The sequence below is a fragment of the Oryctolagus cuniculus genome, chromosome 2 (assembly GCF_964237555.1).
Source record: "Oryctolagus cuniculus chromosome 2, mOryCun1.1, whole genome shotgun sequence".
Lineage (NCBI taxonomy): Eukaryota > Metazoa > Chordata > Mammalia > Lagomorpha > Leporidae > Oryctolagus > Oryctolagus cuniculus.
Window position 1 is genome coordinate 97,984,138 of NC_091433.1, and position 18,895 is coordinate 98,003,032.

General features: G+C 40.3%; 1 protein-coding gene and 1 long non-coding RNA gene across 4 annotated transcripts in view; one reads left to right on the plus strand and one right to left on the minus strand.

The window, feature by feature from the left end:
- The window catches only part of LOC127488448 (ESX-1 secretion-associated protein EspK-like), a 131,621-nt gene extending 113,578 nt beyond the window's left edge, over positions 1-18,043 (minus strand). For both annotated transcript variants that reach the window (XR_011386415.1, XM_051837814.2), the window contains exon 1: positions 17,735-18,043. The gene's annotated coding sequence lies outside the window, so the exon portion shown is untranslated. The remainder of the gene's footprint in view (positions 1-17,734) is intronic.
- Positions 17,869-18,895, plus strand: part of LOC127488438 (uncharacterized) — a 145,117-nt gene continuing 144,090 nt past the window's right edge. The window contains exon 1 of one of the 2 annotated variants that reach the window (XR_007916140.2): positions 17,869-18,170. This is a non-coding gene — a long non-coding RNA (uncharacterized lncRNA). The remainder of the gene's footprint in view (positions 18,171-18,895) is intronic. The other variant, XR_007916141.2, reaches the window with a different exon arrangement.

The window sequence follows — 18,895 nt, forward strand, 5'->3', positions numbered from 1 at the left end:
GGAGATCTTTATGCCCTTATCTGAGCCTCATAAGCTTTACTATGTAAAGTTGTTGTGCATTTTTGAAACTAATGATTGTGAGTCTCTTTTAATGAACATTACCCTCTATTATTTTGATGAGTTTAGTATTCTCCAGAATATGACTTTGGGAAAAATGAACTATGCAAATAACAGTACCATGAATGCAGGTTACCTGAAAATGACATAATCCTAGCCACCCATGGTCTTCCTGTCTCATAGATTACCACTATCTCTACTGCATGAAGGGACAGAATTAGTACTATACCTTCTACCTCAATATGTGAAACAATAATTATATGAACCATTACTATAATTGTCATAGTAACAATGACTAACATTGCCTGAGGCCCTATGCTCTGCCAGACACTGTTTTCTCTATGCACATGGATGACTGCATAAAAATGTCCAGGCATCTGGCCAAAGCGCAATGTCACTTCCACCACAGAGACCCCAATCACTTCCTCTATTCGTATTCACCAACTAGGAAGTCAGTACCAGAGAGTTCTTGTGGAAATTACTTTTTAAAACTTCATTGATGGTGATATATTTCCCTAGATATGCTTTTTAAAAAATAATTTTTTTGACAGGCAGAGTGGACAGTGAGAGAGACAGAGAGAAAGGTCTTCCTTTTGCCGTTGGTTCACCCTCCAATGGCTGCCACGGCCGGTGCACTGCGGCCGGTGCACCATGCTGATTTGAAGGCAGGAGCCAGGTGCTTATCCTGGTCTCCCATGGGGTGCAGGGCCCAAGCACTTGGGCCATCCTCCATTGCCTTCCCAGGCCACAGCAGAGAGTTGGCCTGGAAGAGGGGCAACTGGGACAGAATCTGGCACCCCAACTAGGACTAGAACCTGGTGTGCTGGTGCTGCAAGGCAGAGGATTAGCGTGTTGAGCCGTGGCGCCAGCCAAAATTATTTATTTTTACGCAAGAGGGGAATAGGCAGGGAGTGAGGGAGAGATGGAGGGAGGGAGAGGCAGGCTGAATCCTGGAGCCAGGAACTTCATCCAGGCCTCCCACGTAGCTGCAGGGCCACAACCACTTGTGATGTCCTCTGCTGCTTTCCCAGGTGCATCAACAGGGAGCTGGATCAGAAGTGGATCAGCTGGGACTCGAATTGGTATGCATATGGGATGCTGGTATTGTGGGCAATGGCTTAACCTGCTACCCCACAATGCCAGATCCCACCCTTGGTAATCCTGATTCATTAGATCCTCAATATCCCAATGGTAGGAGAGGCCTCTGACAAACAGCAGACTAGGCAACTCCCTAGGTATGTTGACTTCTGGATGACACCCAAAGAACTCAAAACTGGCTTTGCCTTCTGGGCTTTATTGACACACACAGAGTTCCCTGACACAGCCTACACCCAGCACAGCCAGGTTTCCATCTTGGGCGTGGATCATCAATCTGCTATTCTGGACAACCAACAGTCAAGGCCAACAGAACAGAAGTAATATACAGGAAGACCTTGTGTTCTGACTCAATGTTGGTGTTTTGTAGTACACATTTGCCAGACCTAATACACAGATGGGCAGACAGTCTCCAGCAGTGCATGCAGAGTTCTGGTTTTGTCCTCTTCCTACCCACAACACACAGTTGCATGTGAACTGGTATTTGTATATGCTGCTGCCTGTTCCCTAACCTTCCTAATATAAACAGACAGGGTGTGAACACATTCATTTTTAATTTAAAATGGCAGAAAGCTGAAAGCTTCTTTTATTTTTAAAAAAGATTTTATTTATTTATTTGAGAGGTAGAATTACAGATAATGAGAGGGAAAGACAGAAACACTTGAGCCATCTTCTACTGCTTTCCCAGGCCACATCAGAGAGCTGGATCTGAAGAGGTGTAGCTGCAACTAGAACCAGTGCCCATATAGGATGCCGGCACCAAAGGTGGAAGATTAACCTACTGCACCACAGCATCTTTGAAACAGGGCAGGGAGCTAATGTGTCTGGGTGTTTCTTACATATTTTTCCCAGAACCCAGAACACAGCAGTACCACCAAGAGGATATGTTATAATACCACATTACAGACAATAACAAGGTTTCTCATCCACTAGTAATAGTCTTTGAGAGTTCAGTAGTTACTTTGATTTATCACTCTCAGTTGCAGCAGCACCACCACCACAATCTAGTGAGGAGGGGAACACAGAGAACAGCAGCAAAATGAAAGGTGAAGGTGTAAGAATCCTAGTTAGATAGAATCATGGGGTTAGAAAGAATCATGCCAAATATAAGAACTTGATAAAACTGAAGCACAGCCAAAAAATTGTCTTTTTCAACTTAACACCATTGCACTATAAACAGAAACCACAAGAGAGACAACATGTAGACTATAATAAAGTTGATCCTTCTACTGATTCTGGGAGCTAGATCTGATCTGATTGTTGCTCTTTTGCAGAATAGTCTGAGGCTCAGAGATGCAGGACACAGCTTGGACTTTGGCTCAGCTCTTTTGCCTCTGACTTGCACAGCTTCTCACTCTCCCTCTGCTGACCTCCTAATTACCTACCCTCCTACTGCAGTTAATTTATTTATTAAAACTTCAAGCAAGAGAGGAAGACACTTTAGAATTATAGGCAGGTATTACAGGTGTGGTTATGCATTTTCCCAAACTATATACACAAGAAAAAGATAAAGGCAAAACACATGAGCAAAACAACAGCAAAAGCAAACCAGTACCTATTAGCCTACCCACAATGAACTGATATACGCCCATTTAAAAATAAAGAAAAAAATCTGGAAATGACATTCTGAATCTGACCCTTCTTTTTTCCATTTTGGGCAACCAATTTCTCACTCAAGCATCTACTTATTCGCTTCCCTGTTTTTCTAACACCTATCTGCTTGCATGCTTCCTTAACCAGAAATCATGTAGTTAATATAACTCCTGGAGATTGATTTAAATATACCTCTTTGTGTGGGGGCTGCTGTGAGCCTGGGTAATTTAGGGAGTTATTGTATGGCCAGATAAGGTAACGTGCTTAACAGAATGGCTACTATATTAGTTTTCTAGTGCTTCCCTAAAGAAGTACCACAGTGACTCCTGTTGTGGATTTAACAATTGGCAGTCTTATTTATGACATCAGTAATCACCTGAGCCTCTTGTCATGAGCTGCCAAGGCTATGGAAGCCTCTTGAGTTCACCAACTAAGATCTTATTTAGACAAGGCCATAGTCAACGTGGAAGTTCTCTCCTCCCTTCAGAGAGAACAACAGGAGTCACTGTGCACTTACTCCCCATGTAGTATCTCTGTCCTTAATGTGTTGTACTATGTGAATTAACAGTAAAACTACTACTCAAACAGTATTCTATATTTTGTGTGTCTGTGTGGGTTCAAACTGTTGAAATCTTTACTTAGTAAATACTAAGTAGATCTACTGTATTTAAAGATAATTGAAAATGAATTTTGATGAAGAATGGAGTTGCAGGTGGGAGGTAGGTTACGGGGGGGGGAATCTGCTATAATCCAAAAATTGTACTTTGGAAATTTATATTTATTAAATAAAAGTTAAAAAAAAGATTTATCACATACTGAGTTGCTTTAAACCACAGGAATGTATAATCTGATAGCTGTGAATGCCAGCAGTGCAAAATCAAAGTCTGAACACCCTTCTGAGGCCTCTGAGGGAGAATCTATTCCATGTCTTTCCCCAAGCTTCTGATATCTCTTCAGAGTACACAATTTAACACCTAACAACTGCTGTGTGTCAGGTATGATGGCCATGCCATTTACTTTGCCTTAAACATATCTGTGAAATGTAACAATGGCTATCTAACCCGGCAGCACACAGAAATGTTAGAATGATTTTGTTCTAACTTATGCATGCCTAGTCACACTAATTAGGTTAAGGGACTGCCTCTGATGTAGCATACCATATGTGTGCACATATAGGTTCTGGCTGCTCCACTCCTTTTTTAAATATTCATTTATTTTTTTTGTGTGTGTGTGTGTGTGAGAGAGAGAGAGAGAGAGAGAGAGAGAGGTCTTCCATCAGCTGGTTTGCTCACAAAATGTCCACGATGGCCAGAGCTGGCCTAGACAAAACCTGTAGCCAGGAGATTCTCTCCAGTCTCAAACATGGATTCTGAGGCCCAAACACTTGGGCCATCTTCCATTGCTTTATCAGGCCATTAGCAAGGATCTGGATTGGAAGTGGGGTGTCTGGATTGGATGCCAGGGCTGCATGCAGAGGCTTAACCTATACCACAGTGCCAACCCCTGTCCAATTCTGATTCATCTCCATGCTAATGGCCTGGGAAAAACAGTAGATATTCTGAGTGCTCAACCCCATGCCACACATGTGAGAGATCTGGAAAAAGCTCCTGGCTCTTGGCTTCAGCTTAGCCCAGCACTGGGTTCATCCATTTGGGGAGTGACCCAGAAGACGGAAGACCTTTATCCCTGACCCTCCTTATTTACAACTATTTCAAATTAAATAAATTATTTTAAATAGAAAAACATGCATTCTGCTAATTCCTATACAGCTATTCAATTCTATTAAAGTTGCTAATAGAATATTTTAACTGAAGACTCCCATGGAGACTTTCTTATCTGAACTCTTGTCTAAAGAAGGTGTGCATCCTCATTTTCAGCGTCCCTGAGAGATGCTCATTCAAGTTTTCCAAGAACTCTTCTTCTGCATTCATATCTCTGGAACCATTTTCCTTTGATGGGCAACAGTGACTGTTACAATCTTTGCTTGGGGCAAATATTGAGGCACAACAGGTTCAGCTACTACTTATGATGCCTGCTTCACCTATCAGAGCATCACTTTAGGTTCCAACTGATCCACTTCCAGTTCAGTTCCTCATTTTTGTACCTGGGAAAGTAGTATATGGTAACCCAATTGGATGGGCCCTGCCACCCATGTTGGAGATCTACTTGGAATGCCAGGCTTCAAGCTTTGGTCTGGCCTATCATGAGACATTATAGCCTTTTGGGGAGTGAACCAGCAGATGAAAGATCTCTTCCTCTGTTTCTCCTTCTTTGTCACTCTGCCTTTCAAATGAAGAAGTCAATATTTTTTTAAAATACAGTTATTTTTTATTCAGATTTCTCAAAGTGCTGACTGTGGGCCATTTGCAATAGAATTATCTGGGGGGCTTGCTATAGGCACAGATTCCTAAACCCTACTCCAGGAACACTGAGTCAGCATTTGGAACAAAGCAGGAAACCATAGTTTGCATTGCGCACAGGATTCCCAGAGGAGGCTAATCTGTAGCTGAGGGTAAGAGACATTAAGGGCATCAGGAGGTTCTCTAGAGATAACTCAGTTCCAACTTCCTAACCACAGTAAGCAGGCTTCTTCTATTTTCTCCATAGCAGCTGTTTGAATACTGGAAGCTATCTCCCTACCTCTCCTACTTAATACTTGGCTGTAACCCACCTGATTCACCTCTTTCTCTAACAAGAATCCATAACTAGAACCACCTTAGGCACACTTTTCTGGGTCCTGTCCTGCTTGCCAATGTCTCTCCCAAAATACCATGTCTAAAGATGACATTCCTTGTGATGAGATCTGGGGCAAGAGAGCAGGAAGATTTTTTTTTTTTTGACAGGCAGAGTTAGTGAGAGAGAGAGAGCGAGAAAGGTCTTCCTTCAGTTGGTTCACCCCCCAAATGGCTGCCATGGCTGGCACACTGTGCCGATCTGAAGCCAGAAGCCAGGTGTTTTCCTCTGGTCGTCCATGTGGGCACAAGGCCCAAGGGCTTGGGCCATCCTCCACTGTACTCCTGGGCCACAGCAGAGAGCTGGACTGGAAGAGGAGAAACCAAGATAGAATCCGGCGCCCCAACTGGGACTAGAACCCAGGGTGCTAGCACTGCAGGCAGAGGATTAGCATAGTGAGCAGTGGCACCGACCAAGAGCAGGAAGATTTTCAATGCCTTTACTGCACACTGGCAATTTTGTGAAGCATGTCAATTAACACTCCTCTCAACTGATTATGAGAAGGCCCATTTAGCCTAAAGTATCCAGCAGCAAGAACTTTCAATTCATAAATATCTGCTAATTTAACAGGCACATGGTATTAACTCATGGCCCTTTTAATTTGGGTTTTGTTTATATTTTTCACACCTACACACACATGGATTGCTAGCTCTTTTGTGAATTATCTCTGTTGTTTGTGGTTTGGCTTTATTTTGCTTCCATTAATTTATTATGTTGGTCACTGTGCCAAGTAAGCCCTTTCTATGTATCACCTTATCAAATCCTCAACACAGGCTAACACCACTTTACAGGTGAAGAAGCTAAGCCTGAAGGAACTTTGAATAAAGAAACACAGTCAGGTCTTCAGCTTCCTCATTGCTTTAGTCGTTGCTCAATTGGGATGTTTTGGACAAAAGCTTTTTAATTTCCAGACCCTCTATCAAACGTGTTCACAGAAAAAGTTCCTGGGATGAAATTATCAGGAATATTCAGAAAGACACTGAAAGTTTTCCCAGCTCGGTTTCCAAAATTCCCTTTATTCTATTTTGTTTGTCCTACAAGCAAGAGTGACCAACTAACAAGGAGTTAGTGGGTAATAGTGGTACTTACTGATACAACTGATATAAGTTTTGTTTGTTCACATATTTTCCAAGAGAAGTAAATGTATTGTTAACTCCAAAAAGTGCCAGAAATAGGTCAAGGGGGAAATCTGGAGATAAGGCAGAACTCTGTAAGAAATCATAGTCCATCCACTAGCAACATGATTAAAACAACTGTTAAAAAATATATGTGCAAGCAGCGGTGACATGTTTTCTTTTTAAATTATCTGATATCCCAAGACCAGTGTTCATGCAATTAACTTAGACTCAAAGATTAATTCATTTTTAGAACATTTTAGTCCAAACAGCTGGACTTAGCTAATTTAATTAAATTATACCCAATTATACTTTAATTAAAATACATACACAGGCCGGCACCGTGGCTCACTAGGCTAATTCTCCATCTTGTGGCACCAGCACACTGGGTTCTAGTCCTGGTTGGGGCACCGGATTCTGTCCTGGTTGCCCCTCTTCCAGGCTAGCTCTCTGCTGTGGCTCGGGAGTGCAGTGGAGGATGGCCCAAGTGCTTGGGCCCTACACCCCATGGGAGACCAGGAGAAGTACCTGGCTCCTGCCATTGGATCAGCATGGTGTGCCAGCCACAGCGCGCTGGCCACGGCGGCCATTGGAGGGTGAACCAACGGCAAAGGAAGACTTTTCTCTCTGTCTCTCTCTCTCTCACTTTCCACTCTGCCTGTTAAAAAAAAATACATACACATAAATTTGAAATGCTGTTATTTGAATCAATTGAATTTAGAACAAAGTTATGAGAAATTTAAACAATTACAGACCTAGGTTAGATATTTCCTTTGTAACTTACTGCTTGACAACCATGTCTTATTCATAGAACATAAGCTGATTATTGTAAATACAATCACAAAGTAAAGGTTAAAAAGGAAAGATTCCAAATTTACCTGATTGCTGTTAGTTTATATCCAGGACTGAGATTATTTGTGAGCCCATGCCCACCACCATTCCCAGCACAGGTGTCTTTACCCCAGGTATTGCCTATCACAGCTACCCCCTGCAAAATAGATTATCCCTCCCACAGCACCTCCTTCCTCCATGCACAGGCTGTCTTCATTAAGCAGAGGTTCCCTCTTACACATTCAGTGTCAACAGAAATACACACAAAACCTCCCTTGGCATCATTATATAAGGTGTGGCCTGTGTAAGCAAATCCCAAAATGATTCCAACTGACTTATTTATTGAGTTCTTGTGAACTCAATAAACTTATTCTGTAAACGTTAAAATATCCTGTAAACTGTAAGAGATAAATGTCTCTAGAGCAACCCAGTCTGTGATATTTTGTTATTACAACCTGACCAGACAAATATAGGGGATAAATTCAATAAGGAGAATAGGCAGGCAAATCAGAAGTCCATCTTCCATGAGAACCACTCAGTACAGATGTGTCCAAATGGTTGCCTTCTGAATCCTACATCCATGGTTTTGCACAGTGAAGCAGATGTATACACCAAATGACATTTCTAGGAAAATCTACTAAGCTTTATTCATCTTATAAAATACATGTGTTTCTTCAGATTCACTGTGGTGAGGCATATTCAATTATTTTTCAAGGAAGACAAGGGGACAATGGGCTTTACCTCACAGTCTTGTGTGATAATGGAGGAAAGAGGAAAATAATTGCAGTTTTGGACCATAAAGTTTACAGATAGTGTTCAATGAAGCAATAGTTACAACAGAAAGGCACTTATTCCCAAGGTAACTTGAAGAAATTTTACACACAGCCTAAAATAATCTACTATTGGAAAATTATCCAATTTTTACTGGTAGCCATTTACATAAAGTTGCCTTTCATTTTATTTTTCTTTAATACATTTGACAAACATTACTTATCACTGGATTGGTAATAGGCACTAAGATATCATCCATGGAGTACAATCTTCCAGGAGAGAAGGAATTTAAACATACAGTAGCAGCAGTAACTACTAGGGAAATCCAACTACAGCAAAAATTTTGCCCACTGCTTTAGAAAGTGAAGTTTATAGGTTTTCCATTGATAAACCCAGAAAACAGTCATCAATCTAGGTAGGCCAGATTTAAGTGCCAGGAGGTCAGGCAAAGCCAGCAGGAGCAGGCAGGAGCAGGAAAGACCCAGAGAGTTAGGAGTTGGCAAGTGACAAGCATAAAATTATTTTTGCACCAAATTAAACAAATTTCATTTTGTTTTTCCATGAAATTTTTAAAATACCCTTGCACACCATGAATAGGCTCAAATATAGATATTGAGGATAATGAAAAAGTAAAGAAACTCAGCAGAAGAATTTAAAGAAGCAATATGTTGAAATAAAATGTTAGAGCACATAAACTACTAGCTTCATATCTGGGAATGAAGCCAAAGGAATACTTTTAATGGAGGTAGAAACTGCATTAATAGGTCTTTTTCTTTTTTTAATTAAGTAAATAATAAAGGGCAGAAAGCCAGAGAGGTGGAGAGAAAGAGAGGTTAAAGCCAGATATAAAGGAAAAAAAACAGATCTCTATTGACTGATTCACTCCCAAATACTGTCAGTGACTATTGCTGGGATGGAATTGAAGTTGGAAGAAAAAGCATAATCTATGTGTATCCTGTGAGTTTTGGGAACCCAATTAATTGAGCCAAGCTACTATCTCTCTGAGTCTACATTAGCAGGATTATGAAATCGTGAGTTGGAGCCAAGAATCAAATCCAGGTCCTCCAGTGTATGATACAGATATCTAAACAATCATCTGGGACACTAGACTAACTACCTACACTTTAGAAACTTATTCCTAATAAAACTGGATCTATACATGCAGAAGTATGAAACAAGTCCCCTACCTAACACCTTACACAAAAGTCCACTCAAAGTGATCAAAGCCCTTAATATATAACCCGATACCATCAAACTGAACATTGGGGGAATCCTATAAAACATTTACATAGGCAAAGACTTCTTGGAAAATATCCCAGAGCACAAGCAAAACTAAAATTGACAAATGGCATTACATAAAACTGAGAAGGTTCTGCACTGCAAAAGAAACAGTAAGAAAGTCAGTGAGGCAACCAACAGAATGAGAGAAAATATTTGCAAACTGTAAAACTGATAAAGGATTAATAGAATCTATAAAGAGCTCAAGAAATTCAACAACAAAACAAACAACCTAGTTAAGAAATGGGCAATGAGTTAAACAGGCATTTTTCAAGAGAGGAAATTCAAATGGTCAACAGACCCTTGAAAAAATACTCATGATCACTAGTCATTAGGGAAATGCAAATCAAATCCAAAAGAGGTTTCTCCTAACCCCAGTTAAAATGATTCTCATACAAAAATCAACAAACAACAAATGCTGGTAGGGATGTGAGGAAACAAGTACCCTAATCCACTGTTGGTGGGGATGTAAACTGGTGCAGTCACTGTGGAAAACTCTATGGAGATAACTCAGAAGTTTGGATATAGACCTACCGTTTGACTCAGCCATCCCACTCTTGAGAATTTACCCAGTTATCTGTATCTCCATATTCACTGCAACACAATTCACAATAGCTAATATATGGAATCAATCCAGATGTCCATAAGTTGAAGACTAAATAAAGACATTATGGGATATAAACCCTACTGATCACTACACAGTAGTTAAAAAAGAAATCCTGTCATTTACAAAAAATGGAAGCAGCTGGAAAATATTTTACTTTGTGAAATAAGCCAATCCCAATATGTTCTCCCTGATCTGTAGGAATTAATAGAGTACCAAAAAAAAAACTATCTGTAGGAGTGAAATTCACACTTTGAGATGCAACAATTTCAAACAGTCCTTACCTTGACTTTTGAACAGTTATTTTCTTCAAATTATTTTCTGAATTCTTTGTGTAGGGTTAATTTTATGAGTACACAGTTAATGGAAAATAGATCTTTGTAAAAAGTAGAATTGGAATGGAGAAGGAGGAAGAAGAAGGTGAGAGAGCAGGTAGGAAGGATAGGGTGGGAAGAATCACTATGTTCATAAATTTGAATATATGAAATTCAAGAATTTTGTATTCCTCAAATAAAATTTTTAAAAAATGAAAAAAAAATCCTTACATCTATCATCCATCTCACAATCAATAAACTGGAAACAACAGGAAAAGTCTAATGGACAAGAGTAGTTACAAACCCCAGGACAAGGATGGGCATTTGGTAAGCAGTTAAATCCTTGCTTGGAATGCCTCATCCCATATCAGAGTGCCAGGGTTTAAGTCTTGGTTCCACTTCAGATTCTATTTGTTTGCTAATGCACACTCTGGGATGCAGCAGGTGATGGCCTGTTGGGGTTCCCATCACCCACACTGGAGACATAGATTGAGTTCTGAGCTCCCAATTTCAATCTGACCTGGTGTAGCCACCATGATCAGTTAAGGAGTGGACAGTATATTGGAAATCTCTCTCCGATTTTCAAATAAATAATTTTTTTAAAAAGTGTAATACATTTTGAGATTCAATGATTATACAGCCGCTGTCTCTTCTGTTTAGGAATAGTGTTTTTTCCTTCATACTATTTGTTGCACTCTTTACTTAATGTATGGTTAACCTTATCAGTATTAAGTAATTGAAAATAAAGCTTTGTAAATATCAATAGTGGGGGGGGCTGTGCTGTGGAGTAGTTGATAAAGCCACTGTCTGCAGTGTCAGCATCCCCTATGGGTGCTGGTTCGAGATACAGATGCTCCACTTCTGACCCGCTCTCTGCAATGGCCTTGGGAAAATAGTGGAAGATGGTCCAAATCCTTGGGCTCCTGAACCTGTGTGGGAGACCAAGCAGAAGCCCCAGGTTTCTAGCTTCAATTCGGCCCTGCCCCAGCTGTTGTGGACATTTGATGAGTGAACCAGCAGATGGAACATTCTCTCCCTCTCTCTCTCCCTCTCTCCCTCTCCATTTTTCTCTCTCTCTGCCTCTTTGTAACTCTTCCTTCAAATAAATAAAAATGTTTTTTTAAAAAAATTAAGAGTGGGACTAGGAGAGGGAGGAGGAAGAAGTGTTGGAGTTTGAGTCTGAGGAAGAGTAGGGTGGAAAATATCACTATGTTCCCAAATTCTGTGTATATGAAATATATGAAACTTGTATAATTTAAATAAAATTTAAAAATAGTACAATACAGAAATGGAATATTAAAAAGTCATCAAAGTACACATATGGACAGTGGGCATACAGAAAACTGTATAAGGTAAACTCAAGTGAATAGAAGAAAAACCCAAAGTTGACTTTATAGTGCCATCACAATTCAGCAGAATAAGGAACTTTACTTCCTTTCCACTCCATTATTTCTTGAACCTAATTCTGTCAGATTTTCATCCTCCACATTCTATTATAACCACTTTTAATAGATCACCAGTGATGACACAGGACTAAATAAAATGGCAAATTCTCAGTCTCCATCACTTTTTTAAAATTATTATTTGAAATATATATATATATACACAGAGAGAGAGAGAGAGAGAGAGAGAGAGAGGGAGAGAGAGAATCTTCCTTCCCAAATGCCCATAAAAGACCATGCTGAAGCTATCAATGTCTCCCATGTGGGTTATCAGGGACCCTAGTATTTCAACAATCATCTTCTGCCTCCCAATGTGAACCTCAGCAGGAAGCTAGAATTAGAAGCAGACTGAGGACCCAAACCCAGGCACAATGATATGGAATGTTTGTGTCCAAAGTAGCATCTTAATTTCAACAAAAGGTTCTCCATCTCAGTTTCCATATGAGCAGTTCCTTTAAACATTTTTTAATAAATACAAATTTTGGAAGTACAACATTTGGATTATAGCAGCTTTTCCCCCCATAACCTACCTCTGACCTGCAAGCAACCCATCTCCCACTCCCTCTCCCATCCCATTCTTCATCAAGATTCATTTTCAATTATCTTTATATACAGAAGATCAACTTAGTATTTACTAAGTAAAGATTTCAACAGTTTGCATCCACACAGAAACACAAAGTATAAAGTACTGTTTTAGTAGTAGTTTTACCATTAATTCACATAGTACAACACATTAAGGACGGAGATCCTACATGGGGAGTAAGTGCACAGTGACTCCTGTTGTTGACTTAACAATTGACACTCTTATTTATGACATCACTAATCACCCAAGGCTCTTGTCATGAGCTGCCAAGGCTATGAAAGCCTTTTGAGTTCACAAACTGCAACCTTATTTAGACATGGCCATACTCAAAGTGGAAGTTCTCGCCTCCCTTCAGAGAAAGGTACCTCCTTCTTTGATGGCCTGTTCTTTCCGCTGGGATCTTACTCACAGAGTATATGAGCAGCTTCGACAGATGATGAGCACTTCTAGGAATACTCTCTTCCCTGGTCCCAGAAACACTATAATTTCCTTGCTTTCTTAAACCTCAACTGCAGCTCTTTGCTTTGTAGGACATTCTGTACCAAACTCTAGGTATTAGAATGTTTCATAGCTGAATACTCAGATCTTTACCTCCATTTGCATTGTGTCCTTAGGGCATTGCATTTGGTTCTCATGTCTTTTGAATCCATTACATATTGCCCATAAATTATTTATACAATATGAAACTATTCTTTGAACACCAGAGTCACAAAAATGTCCTCTCAGGGCCAAAATCTGGGCACTGGTTCAAGCCTTAGATACTTTACTCCTGATCCAGATCCTTGCTAATGTGCTGGAAAAGCAGAAAATGGCCCTAGTGCTTGGGTCACTATATTCACACATTAGAGCCATTTTGAGATCTAAGCTTCTAGATTTGCCTGACCTGACCTGAGCCTTTGCAGTCATTTGGGAAGTGAACCAGTAGATGGAAGCTTCCTTCTCAAATAAATTATATCATTAAAAAGCAAGTAATAAAATCTGTTCTCTCAACATTTGCCCTGGAATATCTAATAATCATCTTAAAACTGAACTCTGCATTTCCTCCCTAGATTTACTCCTACTCTAATCTTCTTTCTTAATTTTCAGCGAATGGTTTTCCTTTCTTAATGCATAAAGACATTGAAGTAATTCTAGACACACAGACAAGCCATTCTCTTTATCATACCTATGTGTCACCTAATCGGATTTATTCCAGATTCAAAATGCTTATGAAACTCAATTAGTTCTCATCACCTCTACTTTCCCCATTCTGTATGGCTTCTAATATCATCATATTCTCCCAACTTGTGCCCCTGCTACATTCTTGACAACCTATGATCCATTTTCCAAATAGTAACCAAAGTAATTACATTAAAGTGTAGATATAGTCAAGTCACTCTCCTCAAAATTCTTCAGTGGCTTTCAGGCCATTGGGAGAATCTTAAATCCTTATTTATTTAGTCACTGAGTGTATCTCTAAGTTCTTTTTCTAAGTCATGTCCCATCTCCTTTCCCTCATCTTCTGTTACACTCATTAATTACCTTACAGTTGACCTGGTCTCTTTGACACTTCTCAATCAGCCTAAGGAAGCTATTGCTCCAATTCCACTGTACTTACCAGTCCTTTGCCTAAACCTTACTTCCACTGGATACCAACATTGTGCAATCCTAACTTCATTCAGGCCTGTTCAAATGTCCCCACATTAAAGATAGTTCACTGAATATTATTATTATGTCCTTACCCCAACTCGATATAACTCCAATCTATCTCTAAATGGTTCATTTTTATTCACATTTGATCACCAAGTCAAGTGTCACTTTCTCTAAGAAGTACACACTAAGCCAGAAATCTACATCAATTTATTTGCTGGTTTCTCCCACAATATCATATACACTTCTCATCATTTATCCAAGTTGGCAGTTATTCATACATTGGCATGGTTATTTTCCCTTTATACTAGATCCTAATATCCATTAGATAAACAAATGTCCAGCACCTACCTAATTTAGTTCCTTTGCAAATAGCAGATGATGAACAAATTTGGGGAACTAAAATATGGAAGAATAAAAACCACTAAATAAATGAACGATTGAACATCACGATATCCCCTAGTCCAACAAGTACAAAGGAATAAACCCTGAGAAATGTGGGAGCCTAATAAATATGTGGTAGTCTTTTAAAATTAGGAAGAAATGCAGTCTTTAAAGATGCATGCAAGGAAAAGATGAAGCATAACCTTTTGCTAGACTACATTTACCCCCCAACACACGCATGTCTGGCACGCCTGCCTTGTCTGATGTTCAAAAAAACCAAGTAAAGAAGTAAAATAACCTATGGAGAGGTCCAGCCATTGCCTTGAGCTCCAAGAAAGCACTTTCTAGGTACTTGGAATTTCCTGCATGATAACAATATTTTCTTTACTTGATAGCCTTGGGCTACAGGATATCAGCTTTATCTCCAGAATAGTGAGAGGCTAAGAGCAACCATGTAGGCAGTCAGCTCTGTGATATGACCTGCCCCCAGATAAAACCCTGGACACTGAGGCACAGATGAGCTTCCCTGGTTGGCAGCATACCATGTGAATGGCCACATATGATTTCTGGGGAAATTAGTTTGCCCTCTACCACTCCACTGGGAGAGGAGTGTGATAGACCACAAATGTGAGTACAACAACTTTCAGTAAGTTCTATGAGTCTTGCTGGTATATTATTGAACCTGAGTGTAATCCTGGATATTCCTAAACTTGTAGTTGATGCTAGAAGTGAGGGTAGTCTTGTGCGTCCTGAAGTCTACATGAATGCACCTAACCCAAGTGGTACTAGAGAAGCATGAAGTAGATAAATGAATAGTAGATGAAGTAGATAAATAGTAGATGAAGTAGATAAATGAATGATAAATATTGCTTTTCTTCATGTTTCTTGCATGTTAATAATGAGCCTTAGAATCTATGTCTTAAAATACATTCATATTAGGGCCTCTCTCATATGCTCAAAAATCATAAATAAAAATTATAAAAATAGGTTTACCTCCCTCAAAAATGACAATGATATTTAAATGTGAAATGCAAAAAGCACAATTCTTTGCATGAGATGAGAAGTTAGTCAGTGTTCATTATAGTTTTATTATGATGGTTTTCCTCCTTTCTCCTTATCCAAAGAGTTGGAATTACTCAAGTTTCTCTCCATGACCTTTGTGGCCAAGACTTTTAAACATTTGTCAAAATATTTTTTCTTCTTCTGAGACACAGTTAGATCCTATTTCCCAGGTTCCCTTATAATTGTTATATTGTTAGACAAAATTCTAATCAAGGAATATTAGCAAAGTTCCAGCTTTGAGGCATTAAATAGTTATACATGATTTCTTCAGTACTGGCTGACTGGAGAAGAGCCTCTGGGATGATTTTGGGAGCCTACTGGAAAGGCATTACTACAGAAGACTGAATATTTTTAAATGGCCCCAATACACCACCTAACCCCCTAGAATATTCTTGGTCCATTTTATATGGGTGAGAAACAAACTTCCTACATTGAGCTATCACACATTTGAATCTTTTATTTAGTATAACCTGGTTTACCCCAGAGAATGCAGGTCTCTGTTCTTATTTTTCTGGTTTTTCTTCATTGTATCAACTGCAAAATTACTTATTACACTTTGGACAGTGTGCCTAATCTATAAGGCATGCAGTCTTCTCAGAACTCTTAAACCTCCTTATTTGATTTATAGTGGTATAAATTTAATTCTTCAACAAACAGCTATAACTCTCCTTCTGCCTTGCTTAAACTACTGAGAGAATTCCTCAATTTATAAAATAGAGCTCAAATTCACTAGCAACTGGGCATTCTTGTAGGGATTTAAGTTTACGTTTAATTTCTCTTAATAAACTTCATATATTTTGTTCTGTATTTTCCATTTATGACATTATGCTTGCTCAATTCCACTCTTCTTATCTGGGAACACTTTTATGCTGCCTCTGTACACATCTACCTTGAAATTCCAAACCAAATAGCATATAAAATAACTCTTTCACTGCTTAATGAAAATAACATTTCATCTGTCCTTGGTAGTACTAAGAAGTACATATATACATTTATATAAAAAGATTTATTTACATTATAGCAGATTATAGTAGAGATTCACTCAGCAAGATATATATATAGATATATATAAATATATGTACAGATATAGATATAGATATGACTCCTTGCTATAGTTCTCTGAGAGTCCTTGTAAGGGTCATACATGAAAAGGTAAAGGTATCTGGAGTGTTACAGATTGAACACCACTTATGAAAGAGTGTACTCACACTAGAAGCAAATGATATACACAAAATGAGAACACTGCCTTATAAAAATGTTTTGAAACAATAAGAATGATAAGTATGTATCTTATATAAATGTCCTTACAAAATCATAAAAGAAAAAAATAAACACGTGGATTTCCTCTGACAAAACTGTCTTGGATGATTTAGAGTTGCAATGTTGAGTGCACTTATTGCTACCCAGTGCCTAAAATGCAGCTAACATTAACCAAGAAGTGCTGTCAATGTGAGGCTCACAACAGAGTGGAAATAATAATTTAAAATTCCTCGCAAATAATTTTTATAATAAGTTGAAATACATTTTTATATTTTATTTGGCTGAAGAAAATGGCATTAGAGTAACTTTACCTCCTTATTTTTTCTTTTTTAATATGACTACTAGAAAATTTATAATTACACCTCACATCTGTTTCTACTGGAAGCACCTGCCTGGTGGTAGAAGAACAGACATAGACATCTGACCCAGACCTTTGAAATTATAGGACGTTATTTCTTCCAGCATCCGGAGTAATTTAACTTGAAATCCTTTCTATTTTGGAAAATAAAGGACTAGTGAGGGCCATGGAATCATGGTAGACCTGCCCCATTACTAGCATAGCTGGCTCAGGCCAACACTGTCACTGATTTACCATTCTTCTTTCTTGATAAGCCTGACTTAACTTTTTAAATAGGATGGGGGTGAAGAAATATATGTGCAGAACTTTTGGAAGTGACACTCAAATCTGATTAAGAGGGAGGACCTAAAGCTTGAAAAGAAGGCATAGATCTCCTAGGACTTACATATGTGTACATGCACACACACACACACACACACACACACCTGCTCCTCCTAGCTTTTCATTCATGGTTTCTCAAGATAAAATGATCTCCCTTTCTTTATACATTTTTTATTATATTTAAGGTAACCAAATTCCATGTATTTCATATATACAGATTTAGGAATTAGCGATGTTTCTCACTGTGTTTCTCAAGTTTTTAAGACAATGCATTATAAGTAGCACTATGAGCAGGTGTACTCACTGAAGCGGGTCGGCCAGCGCCAGGCAGGATCCCCAGGGAGAAGGACGGGGACCCAGGGCGAGGCCACGGGTGGCAGGAGCTCAGAGGTGCGCGCCCAGGTGCGGCCACTTCAGACCTGAACCCAGGCCTGACCCTCCTGTTCCCATCCAAGACAACCTGAAGTCAGGGGTCCTGCTGTGGGGGATGCTGATTGGCTCTGTCCTCTGTGACGTTGCGTGCATGCCAGGCCGGCAAACTGCCCAATCAGGCACGGTGCCGTCCACGCTGCGTCAGCACTCGGGGCCTTGACGTCACAGTCGTCTTAGCGTTCCCGCGAGTGAGGTCTGGGGAGGCAGCTCAGCTGCCGTGAGTCGGCCAAGTGAAGTCGGGCTCTGCCTCTCTCCACCTTCGCTCCCCGGGGACGCTGGGCACCTGGGGAGCCGGACACCGCGACACGGTGAGTGTGTGGGCCTGGGGGTCCCGAAAGGGGAACACGGAGCCGCAGGGCGGGAGGACTCGGGCCCTGCCACCGTGGACTCCATGTTGGCGCTGGCACAGGCCTTCCCTCGGTCCCCCAGACCCGTGGGGTGGGGGCTCTGCCGGCACCCAGGACCCCCGAGGTCTTGCCGCTTCTCTGCCCTCAGAGACTTCTTGGCCCCGGAGCCATAGCGGGCAGCTGTGTGGCGGCAGCTCCGCGTCTCCCCGATTGTGCAGCGGGGACGGGGTGTTCACTAGGGAGAACGCGGGCACTGTGTGTGCGGTTCATGCATAGGCGCTGTGGGTTCCTCCTCCCTTCCCCGCGGGACAGGCGCTGTGGATTCCTCCTCCCTTCCCCGCGGGCACTTGGTCCCCCTAGATTTCTAAATATGTGGGCCGCAGGGTCTCTTCCAGGGCACTGACTTCTTCACGTAGCTGTTTCTGGGATGTCTCACTCTGTTTTCTGTTTGCAGTAACACAGTAACATAGATTGAGTAAGGTAGAAACCGAAGTTTTATTTGGCTCAGAGTTTTTACCCAGGTTTTAGAGGGGCAGGAGGCCCCTGTAATTCGGTACTTGGGTGTCATCTTAGCCCTTACACTTCCTCCTAACAGATGCCATCTATATTTGCACTTTCAAAATAGAAAATTTGGCTACTCAAATTTGTGTGTATTTAAAAATGATTTCTGTTCCATGAAAGCCTTC